Source organism: Callithrix jacchus, chromosome Y (assembly GCF_049354715.1).
Source record: "Callithrix jacchus isolate 240 chromosome Y, calJac240_pri, whole genome shotgun sequence".
NCBI classification, from domain to species: Eukaryota; Metazoa; Chordata; class Mammalia; order Primates; family Cebidae; genus Callithrix; species Callithrix jacchus.
Window position 1 is genome coordinate 8,049,052 of NC_133525.1, and position 17,519 is coordinate 8,066,570.

Genomic DNA, 17,519 nt, shown 5'->3' on the forward strand with positions numbered 1-17,519 from the left:
TTCAGGAAGATCAACCCAGGTCCTAGAGGTCCCATCGTACCTAGTTAGGGCATGGCGTGATCAGTGTTGACAGTCTGAGCTTGGGCGGGATCCTGGAGATCAATAGGCCCCACTTGGATCAGGGCCAGGGCTGTTGAGTTTTTTTTCTGGGAAAAAACAATCAGAAAAGAGTCTTAATGTTTCCCTGTTTCAATATGAAAAAAGCGCTGGACGTCATGTGAAACAGATGAAGTTCAAATAAGCACTAAAGCACAAATAGCAGTTTGTAAACAATTTTCAAGCATAATTGGAGACCAGATGGGCAACTTGGAGAGACTGCATCCATGCAAAATAAATAAATAAATAAGTAAATACGCAAATACAGTGGTGTATGCCTGTGGTTCCAGGTGCTCAGGAGACTGAGGTCAGAGGGTCCTTTAATGTTTGGAGTTTGAGGCTACTGTGAGTCAAGTAGCCTCCCACGTATAGATACCCACTCCACGTATAGATAATAGAGTGAGACACACACACACACACACACACACAAATATATTAATAAAAGAGAAATATATTCATTAATAATCTCAATGCTTTAATTTCTTTATAATAGTGTCTTAATCTTGCAATGAATTACTCAGAGTTACATTAAATTGGCACATCTAGCTGTGCTAAGGATCCACTGTTCATTTAGTATGGAGCCAGCACAGAAATGAGAGAAAGACAGCTGCACAGAAACTATCCAAGGGAAGTCACCAATTTCTGCCTCCCAGCAGTCGGGACAGTTCGAGATAAGACCAGGGTGTGATGCACAGTCTGCGGAAGGGATCCGCATGTGGGATACAGTAAGATTAGTGTTAATAGACTCCTTTCTCTGAAATCTAATTTTAGGTTTTTAGGAAAATGCTGGAAAATTCTGTATCTTCATTTCTGAGAAAATACTTGGAAAGACACATTATTTACCCTACAATTTTAGGTATAGCACTAAGGTGATCTGCAGACTTTTCTTTCAAATAATAATTTAATTTGTATATATAGATATACACACACACACACATATACGTATATGCATATGTATACACACATACATATATGCATATATATACACACATATACATACATGCATATATATACACATATACATACATGCATATATGTGTGTGTATATATATATAGACACACACAAACACCCACATATGCATTATTGACATTTGAAATATTAGTATCCAAAATATCATAGTATTATTGTTATCCAAAAATGTCTGTATATGTGTATATACCTCAAGTGGAGTAGTACGCCATTTCTTAGCAGTAAGACTGTTTTTAAGGTACCGATAATACCATGTGTAAGAAGTAAGACTATCCTTAAAGTACTGTTTCAGAATAGAATTGTGTTTATAAAACACAGCTCATAAGCCCTGTTTGTCTAAAATAAGATATTCTCTAAATATTTAGACATCTCTGATGAATCATACAATAATGTAAATTTTGCTATTGCAAAGATCTGAGAACATAACCTCTGATTTTACAAACTCCAGTTTTGGTCTTCAAAAAGAGTCTTACTACCAAGTACGTTAACGCAAACATATGGCCTGACTAAACTTGCCCGTGGTTTCATGACAAACAACTGCCATCTTGAAGAGCCAGAAAGCCTGGAAACTTTCTTTCCAGATCACAGCTGGTTGACACTCAGCCAGGGAAACCTTGACTTCTGAATGCCTAAGAGGTTGTTGTCCAGGCTCGTGTCCGGATTGAGATCCAGGCATCAGGAGACGTTGTTTTGTTAAAAGTGTGGCTGGAGCAGCATGCAAGGATGATAAAGAATGAGGAAGAATGGACTCGTCAGTAAATGTTGAGGAAGATATTTCCTGAAGAGGATTAGCAGAAGAGGCTATGGATGGGAGAAGAGGAGAGAAGTCCACAGGAGAAAAAACTGAGCAAGATGGGAAAATGCACAATGAAGGACAGGTGCAAGAAGAAAAGACTGAACAGGAAGGAGACAGTGTCCTTGGAGATGGAAGAGAACAAGAGATAAGAAAGGAAAAGGAGGAAGAAAGAGAGGTAAGAGAGGTAGAATGGAGGTCAGGCCTTTCTTCTGTCTTGTTATTTTTAATTTCCTGCCATAGTGCTGGCAAACAAACCTAGGAAGCCAAACACTTCTAAGTGGGCTTGGTTGCAGAGAATCGATTTTATCTTGGCTTTCTGTGGCAATTACGTCAGTTGACAAAGCTACAAAATACTGATCTGGGGAAGAAACAGATTTTACAGGCAGAAAGGGTACACGTTTAGATAGGAAGCCGAAATGACTCTTTAATAGTGTTCCTCCATTAGGCTCAATGTCAGGAGGTGAAAATGATGCAGTTATGTCAGGCTTATTATAACGGGTTCTGGGTCTTAGTATTTCTCTTTCAGGCTGGATCCACATTCTCACTTTGACAGCTTTGAAAACAGCAAGGGACTCAGTATCAGCTTCAGACTGGGTCAAGGGTCTGTCTGCTTGGGTTCCAGGCAGTATCCAAGACATGAGTGTTCTTTAAGCAAGGGTCGTGGTTTGACTGCTGGAGGTAGAACTGTGGGCTGGGATCCTACCAGGGAGGTTTCAGACTGGATAAAAGGTTGAATTATCCAGGGACTGACTATATGAGATTCAGGCTGGATGCAGGGACTGACCATTTGAGGTTTTGATTGAACCCATGGTCTGCCTTTACTCATTTGAATGTAAAATGAGGGTCTGACTAGATCAGTTCCTGCTTGATCATGGGTCTCACTGCTTGGGTTTCAGGCTGAGTCCACATTCGATTTGTAGCAGCTGTTTCTTGGACTGCTAAAAAATATACCAACTTCAGCATGGGTCCAGGGAGACAGACAAGACACCGACTCTCAGGATGAATGCAGGGCCTAACTGTATCATGTTGAGTCTGTAAGCAAGATGCGACTGTGTCAATTTCAGTCAACTTTTGAGGTTTTATTACTTGGCTTGGTGTCCAAATTTGGAATCCTTCAGTTTCAAGTTCGCTGCAGGGTCTTATTGCATTCATGTGAGTCTGGAACCAGTATCTTATTACTGTACTGGCTTCAGGGTGGGTCCAGGCATGAATCTCAGAATACATCAATGATCTGATTGTAACAGGTACACGTGGATTCCAAGGGTAATTTATGCTAACTTGATTCTGCTTCCAGGAGTGTGTCATTAGAGATTCTAGTTGGGTCCAGGGCCAAATTGCATCGTTTTGCACTGGGGACCAAAGTGTGAACTTACCAGCTTCAGGCCATGTCCCAACTGCTTGAGATTCAGGCTCATTCTGTTGTTTTACTGGTTTCAGAATGTGTCCAGAATCTGACTGTCCTGGTTTCAGCAAAGGTCCAAGGCTGGACAACATCACCTTCAGACTGGGTCCAGGGTCTGACTGCATCCTTTTCAGATTGGTTCCATGATTTTAATATTTGCCAGTCTGGCTGCAACCACATAGTCACTGGTTGAGAATCAGGTTGAATACCATTTCTAATTATATAGTTTTGAGTCTGAAACCACGGACTCACAGTATTAATGTTCGACACAGTCAAGCATTTTTGCTGTTTCCATTTCAACATGATTCAATAGTGTATCAGACATGGACAGGGTCCAAGGGCTGACTGCTTGAAACTGCACATGAGTCAAAGGTCGGATTTGCTTCGTTTTAGCTTGAGTCCAGTGGTGCGTTGAGCCTGCTTCAGTCTGCACCCACAGTTTTACTGTATCACCTTCAGAAATGGTCCGGATCTCACCGTACCTTCTCCAGGTTGGGTGCAGGCGTAGAAGTTACCAGTTTCAGATTTGTATCCCTGTCATAAATGTAGTAGTTTTATATTTGGCACTGGGGTCTGTTTTACCAGGTCCAAATGGAGTAAATGTGCTTAGTGTTTCAAATTCTGGCTGAGCTCAGGGTTTTATCTTCTCTGTTCGAGTTTTAAACAAAGTTCTGCTAACGAGTGCTTCAGGCTGGGGCCATGGTTTTGCGGCTTGCAGCACAGTCACTATCCAGGACATAGGTATTCCAAATTCAGACACGGCCAATTGATTAATATTTTCAATTTCATGATGTGTCCATAAAACAGACACTTGATTTTCATCTTGGATCAAAGGTTGTGTGGTATCAGGCTGATGTTGTGTTAAAACTCTACATAATTTAGCTTCAGGCAGTGCCCACAATGTCCTAGCTCCAGTTGTAAGCATTGTCCCCATTGTGCCCAAACCGTTCTGTGTGTAAGAACTTACATTTGGAAAATCATGAGTCTGCTTTGTGACCGTGGAAGCTGCAGCCTCGGTCAATGTGTTTATTACTGGGAATTCAGACTGGGCCCATGTGGTGATTGATTCAGACACAGGTAGTGTCCAGGAATTTCCTGCTGAAGGGGTAGCTTGGGTCCGTGGTAAACACTGTGGAAACTATGGCCCATGCTCCTGGATTTGCTGCCAAGGATTCATGATAGGTCCTTGAAATAAGTAGATCAGACACAGTCTGCGTAGTCCAGAAAATTCCTGCTGGACGCTGGGCCTGCATCCAAGGTGTAATCGTGTTGGATACTGGCTGCGTGGAGGTAATCAGTGCAGAAGATTCAGCCTGGGTCCACAGTGCAACTATATCGGGTCCAGGATGTGTCCAGGGCTTTGTTGCTAGAAGAACAAGCTTTTGTCCATGGTGTGACTATGGAAGCTATTGCCTCTATCTGCGTATTTACTACTAGACATACACCCTGTTAATGTATTAGATGTAGGTAGTATCCAGGGATTTACTGTCAAAGGTTTAGATCGGATCAGTCCTATGTATGTATCAAATGCAGACTGTATCCATGTATTTAATGCTGGATATTTAGATTGGGACCATAATGTGGTTGTATTAGATGAAGGTTGTGCCCAGGTCTTTACTGTTGGAGAGACAACCTGGGACCAGATTGTGACTGTATAAACAACAGGCTGGATCCCGGGATTTAGTGCTGGAAATTAAGCCTGGGTCCTGGGTATAACTTTTGAGGTGACTACTGGTAGAAATTTAGTGTGAATCCATGCCTTCAGTGTAACGTGTAGAGTTTGTGAAAATAAAATTAATGATGCAGTTATAGGCTGGGTATACCGCGTGAGTGTATCATCTATAGTTATAGGCTGGGTACACAGTGTGAGTACATCATCTACAGGCTTTGTCCAGGAATTTACTACCAGAGATTCAGTCTGGGTCCATGGTATGACTGTATCAGTCTCAGCCTGTAACAAAGGACTTGGGGCTGGAGATTCAGACTCTGTCCAGGTTACAATTAGAGACTAACGCTGTATCACAGGATTTACAGCTGGAAATTCAGCCTGGTTCCAAGTGTTTACTGATGGATATTTTGCTTGGGTCCATACTTTCACTGCATCAGCTAGAGCCTCTCTCCTGGAGAGTATTACTAGAGATACAGCCATGTTGTGCAGTGTGACTATACCACTTATAGGCACTGTTAAGGGATTTACTGCTGGTAACAGATCCTGGGTCCATGATGTGACTATTTCAATTTTTGACTGTATCACTGGATTTACTGTGACATAAACCTTCTTAGCCAATGGTGTCACCCCATCAACTGGAGTATAGGTGCAGGGATTGCTGATTTTAGAATGAATGACCCTGGGTTCACAGTATGACAATTTCTGTTTCAAGCGTTGTGGAGGGATTTACTCCTACAGATTCAGCTATATAATTAGTGGCATTACTATATCAGGCATAGGCTGTGTGCAGTCTTTTACTTTTGGAGATTCAGCCTTGGTCCACCACGTGAACATAAGCACTTTCATATTGTTTCCCGAGATTTATGGACTTGGTTCCGTAGTTTCATTGTAAAAACTATTGCCTGTGTCAAATGCTTTAGTGCTGAAGATTCAGGTTGGGACCATGGTATGAGTGTATCTGATACAGATTGGATCCAAGCCTTCACACTTAAAAATTCAAACTGGGGTTGGGCACGGTGGCTCAAGCCTGTAATGCCAGCACTTTGGGAGGCCGAGGTGGGAATCACGAGGTCAAGAGATCGAGACCATCCTGGTCAACATGGTGAAACCCCGTCTCTACTAGAAACACACAAAAAAATTAGGTGGGCATGGTGGTGCGTGCCTGTAGTCCCAGCTACTCGGGAGGCTGAGACAGGAGAATTGTTTGAACTCAGGAAGTGGAGGTTGCGGTGAGCCGAGAACGTGCCATTGCACTCCAGCCTGGGTAAAAACAGTGAAACTCCGTCTCAAAAAAAAAAAAAAAATTCCAAACTGAGTCCATGGTGTGAATGTGTCAGCTACAGGTTCTGTCCAGTTAACCACTACTGGCGATACAGCCTGAGGCCATGGTATGTCTGTGTCATACATAGGCTGTGTCCAGAAATTTCCTGCTGGAGATTCAGACTGTGCCCATAGTGAGATAGTATCAGCCCGAGGCAGTATCCATGGGTATCTTGCTGTTTATGCCGGCTGGTTCCAGAGTGTGATGGTATCAGCTATGGATGTTGTCCAGGCGTTTACTGATGGACATTCAACCTTGGTCCAAGATACAACTATGGAAGGTATAGACTGTTTCCATGGAATTACTGCTGGAGATACATTGTGCAACTGTGGAAGTTACAGCTTCTGTCCATGGATTTACTGTTGGAGACTCAGCCTGTGTCCTCAGAATGATGTTATCAGATACTGGTAGTGTATAGAGATTACTGCTGAAGATTCATTGTGGGCCCATGGTGTGGTTGTATAAGATACATACTGTGTCCATAGTTTTGTTGCTAGGGACTCATCTTGAATCCATGGTATATATAGTACTATCAGCGACAGACTTTGTCCAGGGATTTATTACTGGATGTTCAGGCTTGGGCCACAGCTTGTTTGCATCAGCTATTGTATGTGTCCATGAATTTACTGCTGGAGAATCATTCAGGATCCACTGTGTGACTACATAAGTTTCAGATGGTGTCTGTCCAAGAATTTCCTTCTATAAATTCAGCCTGGTTCCATGGAAGGACTGTATCAGCTGTAGCTTTTGTCTGGGGATTTATTGCTAGAATTTCATCCTGAGTCCATGGTTGAGTCCGGCATACTGTTGGTCTTTCAGCAGTCCATGATATGAATATATAATGTGCCCAGGGACTTACTCCTAGAGTTTCAACCAGAATCCATGTTGTGAGTGTATCAGTTACAGACTGTGTCCAAGGATTTAATAATAGTGGATCAGGCTGGATACACACTGTCATCTTATGAGATAAAGGAGGGCTTATTCATGAATTCATTATGAGTGATTCTGCAAGGATCCCTAGTGTGATCAAATCAGTTTCAAACTGTTTCCAGGAATGTATTGCTGGAGACTCAGCCTGGGTCCACAGTGTTACTTGGTCAGTATCCAGGAGTTTACTGCTGGCAAATAAACCATGGTCCACAGTGAGACTGGATTAAATTCAGATGGGAGCCAGCTGTTTACTGCTGAATAATCAGGCTGCAACTTCGTACAGGGATTTATTGGTGGCATTTCATCAAGGATCAATGGTATGACGGTTTCAGCTATAGTTTTTGCCCAGGGATTCATTGTCGGAAATCTGTCCTGGATCCGTAGTGCGACTCTTTGATCCATAGGCTCTGTCAAAGGTAATAAGGCTGTAAATTCCTCTTGGTTCCAATGTGTGACTTTTTCAGAGACAGAATATGTCCAGAGATTCACGGCTGGGTAGTGAATAGTCCCCAGTATGATTGGATCAGTTTCAGACTGTCTCCAGGAGGCTATTCCTTGAAACTCAGCCTTTGTCCATGTTGCAACTGTATCTGCTAATATTTTTGTCCAGTAGTTTACTGTTGGAATTTCAGCCTGGGTCTGCAGTGCAACTGTGTCAGTTTCCAAGTGGTGTCCAGGGATATAATTCTTGAGACACTCCCTGTATCCATGGTGTTAATGTACCCATCTTGTACCCAGGGGTTGATTACAACAATGTGTTTCTGAATCCAGGGTTTCAAAGTGTCAGCTTGAGATTGGGTCGGGGATCTAACTTTATCACTTTCAACTTCACCACAGTGTCTAAATACATAAGCTTCATGTTTTATTCAGTCTCTTAACTTATTAGCCACAGGATGGTTCCAGAGCCTCACTATTTCAGTTTCAGACTGCATCCATTGGTGATCTGTCAAGAGTTGCTGGTTCTCTCGCCTGTGTGACTATCTCTGCTTGAGACTGACACAAAAGTTTGGTGATATCAGCCTCAGTGTGATTCCAAGGTCTGGATATATCACCTTCAGTTTGGGTCCAGGGTGCCACTGTTTGCATTTCTGTTTGGGCCAAGTACCTAACTGGATCTGTTTCTGCTTGGGTCCAGCATTTTTCTTTACATTCTTCATTCTGGGTGCTGGGCCTCAATATTTTAAAGTCATGCTGAATCTGGGTTCTCATTCTTTCAGTTTTAGTTTGTAACCATGGTTTAATTGCATCAGCTTTCAGGTCAGTCAAGAGTCTTCCTGCCTGAGTTTCTGGCTGGGTCCAAGTTTGGACTATGTCTGTTGCAGGCTGACTCCAAGTTCTGATTATATCAACTTTAGAGTGAATTAAGGGCTCAATTATATTCATGATAGGATGTACTAAGATACATGTCTGCATCCTGTGTTTGTGTATAACAGCTTTATGTTTATTCAATGGACTAATTTTGCCTCGTATCTGTGATTTGAGAGCCTGATCATATCAGTTTTATGCTGGGTCCCAGACCTAAGATTGTCACTTTTTGACTTAGCACATGAGTACAGTGTATCAATTATCAAAGAAATCCGGAACTGAGTTGATCTTAGGTTCAGCGAGAATCCAGTGTCCGTCTGTCTTTTCTGTAGTTTCTTTGGACCCAAATAGGTTCAAGACTGGTTCAAAAATATGGGCTACTGTAGGATACTGATATCCACATGCAGTGAGGGAAGAGTGAGCCCAACAATTCAATTTTATTAACTATGAAAGGTCCCTGTGGAATCAAACTGTAGGTTACTCTTTCAGCACTGGGGTTAACTCTATCAGCTACATGGTACATTTGGTATCTAATATTCTCTTCACTGAATTGAATCTGCATCACTGTTCCTGTTTCATAAGATACAAATTGTTTCCAAGTTTCAACTTCAGGAGTAATTTCCAGCAAGAGTCTAGTTATAAGTTGCCCACTAGATGAAACCTTAATAGACTGAACTTTAGACTGACCAGTATCTACCTTAGAAGGAACTGGAGATCCATCTATGCCACTTGAGAACAAAAACCAGGCTCCACCAGCATTAACTAATGGTAGAGTATAAAACCTAATTATATTAGCTAATATATTAATAAAGGATCTTGCTGAATCAGTCACAGTTTGATATTTATAATTCAATGTAGTTTTCTGGGGAAGATTCCTGGATATAGCTATAATAGCTGTTTGGAAGTTCTGGGATACAGAAAAACGTAAGATTGAGAAGTATCCATTTCTGGGGTACTCCAGTGTTCAGCTCTATCCAAATGATCCCATAGTTTAGCATCAGGAGAAATCCGTGATTGTATCATTGGGAATTTGCTAGCTGAGGAGAGGTGACCACTTTGAGAGTGTAATAGCCTGTTGTCATGAAAAAAGTCTGTATTACTTGAACCAAAAAATATTGAATAACGATTCCGGTGCTTTCTGTTCAGTGGAGAAATGCTTAATCTCCTCCATGTTTGGACTGAGAATTCATGGGAGGCCAACGTCCAGAGCCTGTGTTAGAGCTAAGTGTGTTTTGTGGACCATTGGCTACTGCAGGAGTAAAATAGCAGGGTATAGAGGCAATAGAACCCAGTGGCTTTTGGGATGCCTTGATAAGCCATCTCATCCAAGGTATGTATGGGGCTGCCCTGATGACAAGAGCAGGGTCATAGCAGGTTTCTGAGGTGTGACTGACTAAGCCTACCGGTTCCCAGTGACTGCCAAAGAGGCAAAGAACAGGACTACCTTGCTGTACCTGAATGGGTGGAAACAGAGATAAACATACATATTAGAAATACATATAGACATATACTATAGATACGTTATATAGATAGATAATGCATAATTACATATATGTAATACATAGGCTTTAATTATAACATATATATATAGCTACATACATTGTATATGTTTATGAATACTTATATTTATAAATCAGTTATCTAGCTTATATGGTTTATAAATATTTTCAATTATAGGATATCTACATTATATATATATCTATATATAATGTATATATAAAATATTACGCTTTTCATTCCATGTTGCTTGATGGACAGTAATAAATTTTGCATGGTACATACTTCAAGAATTCCGTAAAACACTTAAGCATAAATTATTGTAACTCTGGAAAAAAGAGTGAAATCATATGGTCGAGGGAATTTAGAGAAAAGTTCTAAACAACAAAAAAATCAACTCTGTACTCAACTGCATTACCTGAATATTACTTACATCCTTAGTCAAGCAAGTTTAGATGAAGCACGACTTACACAGTCATATGACTGTGTGCATCACTTCCACTGCCATTACATTTGTTCAGGCCATCGTCATTTGTTTGGTCTCTGTGCTTGATTCTGACACCCACCTACACCTTACAGGTTGTTCTCCCATTAGCCAGAATTATACTCAGAGTAAAAGCAAAAGGATTTGCCTCTGATCTCACTTAAGAGTTTTCCTTTGTTCATCTTGCCGCATGATGGGAGTATGTCTTCTTGCTTAACTCTAGTCTCAGGGTGATTTCAATGGTAATTTTGTCTCCCAGCAATTCTCTTCCCACAAACATTTGCATAGGTTAGTTCCCCATGGGCTTAGTCTTTGCTGGAGTAAAGTATTTTTAAAGGCATGTAGCTCCAAAAGTACAGTTTCCAACATCTTTACTTATGAATGTATTAATTTCTAACCTTTCACCTATTAATTTATCAAAATATATTTTACCACTGAACACTTCACTTTTGCATTGTTTCCTGCCTTCCTGTAGTAGCTTCATGATAGTAAGCATACTTACATGTTTTTAAAACCAATAACCCTTAGCAAACACGAAATACATGTTTACACACTTAATATATTATGAACGAATGACCCCTCATTGCTTTTGCTCTATGCTGGATCATTATGTTGAAATGTAAAGAGTATAAACTTCTTTAATACACTGCTTAACAGATTGTTAAATGTGATTCAATTTTTAAAGGTCATCTTGTCTACCATCTTCCAGAAGAAAAAAAAATGTTTTATTTTTTTTAAAATATGCGAGTTTTGCCTTGAAATATTTCTGTGGGAAAATTTTTCTGTGGCTCCCACTGATGAAAAGAAACAGGTCTAATATGGTAATGTCAAATTTTGTGGATCCAGCTAATTTTTCTGTCATCATGCCTTCTGTATCTTTTTACCAACTTTCTTCAAAAAGCACACTTTCCTGTCCAAATATTTATTGTGTTAAATGTTCTTAATATATCTGTAGAGCTTATTTCTGTAAGAAAGAGCTGCTTTTCTGACAAAGCCCATTTTAAAAATGTAATCAATCCAGACAGGTAGCAACTCATGTATTCAATATAGTCCTGCTGTTTGTGATACAGGTTTCTTCAGGATCATTGACCATAATATCTCGTAATTAATTACTGCACTATGCTGTACACTTGATTTATTTCTTATCAAACAGTAAGTTTACAAACCATTGGGCTCAGGGTTGGATTTTCTGAGAACCAGGAGAAGGGCTGTTTCCTGTAAGTACCCTATTAAGATAGAATACCCTGCCTGTACAGGTATTCTGTCTAATTGCAAGTTTCTTAATTACAGATTTTAAGATTGTTTTATGTTAGTCTTTTAAACTGGGAAAATGCTCTCACAATGTTTGTTAGGAAAGAATATTGAAATGATATAATATTCCTTCTCCATCACGAATTTCATTCATATTTTAAATGTTTTAACTGTGTGTGTGTTTGTGTATGTTTGTGTGATGGTCTCTCTCTCTGTCCCCTAGGCTGGAGTACAATGGCAAGATCTGCTGGGATTACAGGTGTGTACGACCTACGCCCAACTAGCTTTTGTAATTTTACTAGAGACCATGTTAGTGAGGCTAGTTAAGTTGTCTTCTACGACCAAGTGTGGTGGCATGTGACAGTAATCCTATGCACTTTGGGAGGTTGAGGTCCAGGAGTTCAAGATGAGCCTAGGCAATGGCGAGACCCCACCACTAGAAAACGTAAAAATTAACTGGCTGTTGTGGCAGGTATCTGTGGTTCCAGCTACTGGGACCGCTGAGATGGGACTATCACCTGAGCCTGGGATTTCAAGGCTACAACGAGCTCTGATTATGTCACTGCACTCCAGCTTGGAAGACAGAGTGAAGATCCTGTGTAAAAACATAAATAAACAAATAATAATTATTTTATCTTCTTAAGTGTGGCTATCTTACATACTAAATATTATCTTCTTCAAAATGTACTACCTGATATGCTACATTAGGCTTTAAGAAGAAGACCCTTATATTCTTTCAAAAAGTGGTTCTTTGTAGACATGTGTCATTCATGACTAATTTTGTTGTGTTATGTTGGATCTTCATAACTGATAATAAGCCCTCATAACTGCAGATTTTCACTTTTATAAATTCTCAGTTTATATTTGCTTAATTAGATGATATTTTTTTTTCTAACAACCGTGTCCGGGAAACTAACCATAACTCTGTTCTTCCCATTGTTTCTAAACACTTTTTATGTATTGTAGTTATTCATTTTTATTTTTTAGGAACATATTCACCCAGATCGGAGTGAAGTGATAAGATCATGGGTTACGACAACCTCTAACTCCCAGGCTCAAGCAATTCTTTCACTACAGCCTTCCAAGTTGCTAGAGCTACAGGCACAGTCCAAATACCCAGGTAATTTTTTTTTTTCCCTAGAGACAATGTCTTGCTGTGTTCACCAGGCTCATCTGGAACCCATGGACTTTGAGTGCTCCTCCTGCCTCAGTTTCCCAAAATGCAAAGATTACAGGCATGGGCCACTGTTACCTTCAATGACCTTTTAAATAAGTTCGCTACTTCTCGTTTTTTTTTTAATCTGAGTTTTTAAGTGAAAATGCTTCTTCCTTATTTCTGATTAAGAAAAATACATGTCATTATGCACCTTTGTAGCATTGTTAATATGTTTCACCAGGACTGGAGTACAGTGACTTGATCATGGCTAACTGTAGCCTTGATATCCACAAGTTGTGCAATCTTGGCTCAACATTTGAAAAAGATACTATAAATCTCAACCACCCAACAATGCTAATTTTCCCTTTATATAGTACGTACCCAGCAGTCTTCTTGTGGCAGAGTCCAGATACATAAAGTATTATTTCTAGCCATGTGAATATGTTGATCGTGGCAGAATGAGAGGTCTAGAAGCTGAACTGTCAACTTCTTGATACTGCCGCCAAAGTTATCGTGCTGTGAAGGAATAGAGATGAGAAGGATATGAGATATGCGTTCTTCCATTAGTCAGCACGTAACATGGCTTTCCTATAAGATTTTATTTTATAGCTTTCAATTATGACAAATATTCCTGAGATAGTTAAGATTCTCCCTTCCCACCATTTCCTTCTGATACATGCTTACTTCATAGACTCTTAGATTTTGGCCAATCACTTTTTTTTTTTTTTTTTTCAGAAACTTTGGTCTGCTTTATTTATTTATTTATTTATTTATTTAATTTTTTATTGGATTATAGGTTTTGGGGTACATGAGCAGAGCATGCAAGACAGTTGCGTAGGTACACACATGGCAGTGTGCTTTGCTTTTCTTCTCCCCTTCACCCACATTTGGCATTTCTCCCCAGGCTATCCCTCCCCACCTCCCCCTCCCACTGGCCTTCCCCCTTTTCCCCCCAATAGACCACAGTGTTTAGTACTCCCCTTTCTGTGTCCATGTGTTCTCATTTTTCATCACCCACCTATGAGTGAGAATATGCGGTGTTTCATTTTCTGTTCTTGTGTCAGTTTGCTGAGGATGATGTTTTCCAGATTCATCCATGTCCCTACAAACGACACGAACTCATCATTTCTGATTGCTGCATAATATTCCATGGTGTATATGTGCCACATTTTTCCAATCCAGTCTATTATCAATGGGCATTTGGGTTGATTCCAGGTCTTTGCTATTGTAAACAGTGCTGCAATGAACATTCGTGTACATGTGTCCTTATAGTAGAACGATTTATAGTCTTTTGGATATATACCCAGTAATGGGATTGCTGGGTCAAATGGAATTTCTATTTCTAAGGCCTTGAGGAATCGCCACACTGTCTTCCACAATGGTTGAACTAATTTACACTCCCACCAACAGTGTAAAAGTGTTCCTTTTTCTCCACATCCTCTCAGATGCTGGCCAATCACTTTAAACCAAGTACTAGAAGACAGAATAATTTCAATGCCTGACATTGTGACTTTACTTCCATTTTTACCCCTACAAAGTGGAGCAAATGGATTCAATTGCTTACAAGATTTTTATGTACTTCTGATTGTATTTTTCCATTAGTTCACCTGAATTATATTAATGATATAGAAAATATGACTCGTGGCTTACTCTGATATTGGTATACCCTGCAGTGTCTCTACAAGCAATTATAACATCTCTTATCCATCTCTTCCAAAACGTGTTATAAGTGTGAGCATCTTCCATTTCTTCATTTCTGAAAGGGAATTGGAGAAGGACCATTCGTATATCTCCCATTTCTGGATCTGTTCCAATTTGTGGATTAAAACTTGGGTGCAGGCAGGTTTTGTGACCAAGTAAAAAAACTTCCTGGTCAATAACTCCTGAAATGTTAGAGTGCACATGCTTCCTAATGAAATGGAAACATAGAGAATGTAATAAAAATTAAAATGAGAAAAGCATTTCATTTTACCTCAATTTAAACTTAAATGGTTGCTGTATATAATTTTCCTAGTTCGCACATGGTTGGTCATGCCTGTAATCCCAGCACTGTGAGAGGCTGAGGAAGGCACATTACTTCAGGTCAGGAGTTTGATACCTGTCTGGAAAATATGTTGAAACCTCATCTCTACTAAAAATACAGAGAAGAAGAAAAAAACAAAAGCTAGGCCGAGTGGCATGCTCCTTTAGTCCCAGCTACTAGGGAGGCTCAGCAAGAGAATCACTTGCACCTGAGTTGGTGGAGGTTATAGTAAACTGAAATTGTGGTACTGCACTCCAGCCTGGATGACAAAGCAAGACTCTGTCTCAATAACAACAGTAATAATGACAAAATAAATTAAGTAAATTGTTATTTGGCAATTTAATCCAACAAATTTCTATTGTATATTACTTTATACTGGTGCTCTCTATTGTACACCAAATAGTGTTTAACTTGTAAAGCTTCAAAATTCATTCTTCCTACGCTTTATTTCGTACTTTTTCTTTGTTTGTTTGGTTTTTAAGACAGGTTCTCACTCTGTCACCCAGACTGGAATGTAGTGCCTTGATCATGGCTAACGGTAGCCTTGACCTCTCTGCTGAAGCAATCCCCCTACCTTAGTCTCCTAAGTAGCTGGCACTACAGGCATATGTCACCAAAACTAGCTAATTTTTAAATAAATATTTTTTTGAGACAATGTCTTTCTGTGTTGTTCAAGTTGGTCTTGAACTCCTGGACTCAAGTGATCCTCCCACCTCAGCCTCCCAAGCAGTTAGCACCATAGGTGTGTACAACCAAGCATGGTTAATTAAAAAAAAAATTACACACACACACACACACACACATTAAATTAATGTGTAATATATTAATATAAATAAATAAAATATATATGTATACTGGTGCTCTCTATTGTGCACTGAATAGTGTTTAACTTGTACATCTTCAAACTTCACTCTTGCTACAATTTGTTTTGTTCCTTTCGTTGTTTGTTTGTTTGTTTTTAGACAGGTTCTTACTCTGTCACCCAGACTGGAGTACAGTAACTTGATCATGGCTAACTGTAGCCTTGACATCTACAAGTGGTACAATCTTGGCTCAACATTTTATAAATATACTATAAATCTGAATAATATAAAAATATGTAAATATATATGTAAATACTACATATCTAAATATTACATATTATTTTTGATATTTTAAAATATTGTTCAATATTTTCTTTTAGTTTGCATTTTTTGTTGGTTTGTTTTTTGAGCTAGTAGGGTCTCACTTCCATTACCCAGGTTGGAGTGCATTGGCATGATAATGGCTGAATACAGCCTCGAGTTATCAGGCTCAGGTGACCCTCTCACCTCGACCTTGAAAGGAGATGAAACAGGTTCTCAATCCACTTGCCCAGGCTTGAGCGCAGTGATATAATCTTGATTCATTGCAACCACTGCCTGTCAGGTTCAAGCCACCTTCCTGACTCAGCCTGACAAGTATTTGTGAGTACAGGTGTGCACCCTCATCCAAGTTAATTTTTGCATTTTGGTAGAGATGGCATTTCACAATATTGCCCAGGCTGGTCTCAAACACCTGGGCTCAAACAATCCTCGTGCCTTGACCTCCCAACACACTGGGATTGCAGGCGTGAGCCACCATGCCTGGCCTAATATTTTCTAAAGAACACCAAAGTCCCTTTCATGTACTGAAATCCAATGCAAATATAGTTAATGAGATGAAACAGATCTAAAAAGTAAAAATAAGCATGATTCCCTGCTCATGGTTCTAAATACTTACAGTTTAGTCAGACAGCTGGCTGTAGAGAGGATCCAGAATCATGCCCTGGCAGCATTCAGCCATGGACGCTAACCATGAGATGTTGCTGGGTGCTGACAATGGGGCAATCATTGGGGCCAATGAGTATCACCACTGCTTTTGAGAATAAAGTACTGGAAAGGGTAGGTGGAAAGGTAAATATAACATCAAAAACAGTATCTTTTCAAACAATCATATCAAGAACAACATAGAGAAGGATGATAAGTAAAGGAAAACATGATCAAAATGTAGAATTAGGTGAAAGAGAACTATTAAAAATAGTAAGTGACAAAAAAACACAGGTATATTTTAAAAGGAAGATATTTTAAAGACAAAGCAAAAAATTAAATACTAAGATGAACAAGTCATACATAGCAAAGAGACTTGCTTGAGAAAAAAACCCTCCCACGTATCTGTAACTTACCACCAGAACAGTGAAGAAACAATCCCCAAAATTGGTAGAAGAGAAGTAGACCTTGCATGTTGGCTCAAGTGTGTGTGAATAGAAGATAGGTTGCAGGAAACTACCTATGAAGGTGGAGATTGAAATGGCAGGATATAGAACGTCTGACATCATAAGCGGTCCTTGTGAGATAACTGCCTTCCATTATGACCAAGCAAGTGTAATATGCTAGAAATTTAGCAAAGTTAAAGGGGTGCTAAAATTATAACTTTTTCATTAGTTTAGTGTTCACCATTACTTTTGGAGTGGAGACATATAAAATCACAGTCCCACCCCTTGTACAAACTTCAGTGTCTATTTTGTGTCAGTATGTAGCTTTTTTATTTCTTTTCTTGAGATACAATCTCATTCCTGCTGGAGTGCAGTTGTGTAATCTTGGCTCACTGCCCCTTCTGCTT

At 39.7% G+C, this 17,519-nt stretch overlaps 1 long non-coding RNA gene and 2 pseudogenes across 1 annotated transcript; all 3 read right to left on the minus strand.

The window, feature by feature from the left end:
* Nucleotides 1-1,246: 1,246 nt before the first annotated feature.
* Nucleotides 1,247-5,271, minus strand: LOC144576533 (uncharacterized; annotated as a pseudogene).
* Nucleotides 5,272-7,219: 1,948 nt separating this feature from the next.
* On the minus strand, nt 7,220-9,057 carry LOC144581317 (uncharacterized; annotated as a pseudogene).
* A 4,844-nt stretch (nt 9,058-13,901) lies between these two features.
* LOC144581319 (uncharacterized) lies at nt 13,902-17,187 on the minus strand. The gene is made up of 4 exons (XR_013531935.1): nt 17,083-17,187; nt 16,641-16,792; nt 14,528-14,633; nt 13,902-13,979 (listed from the first exon to the last, which is right to left on the minus strand). It is a non-coding gene; the product is annotated as an uncharacterized LOC144581319 (long non-coding RNA).
* Between the last annotated feature and the right edge of the window lie 332 nt (nt 17,188-17,519).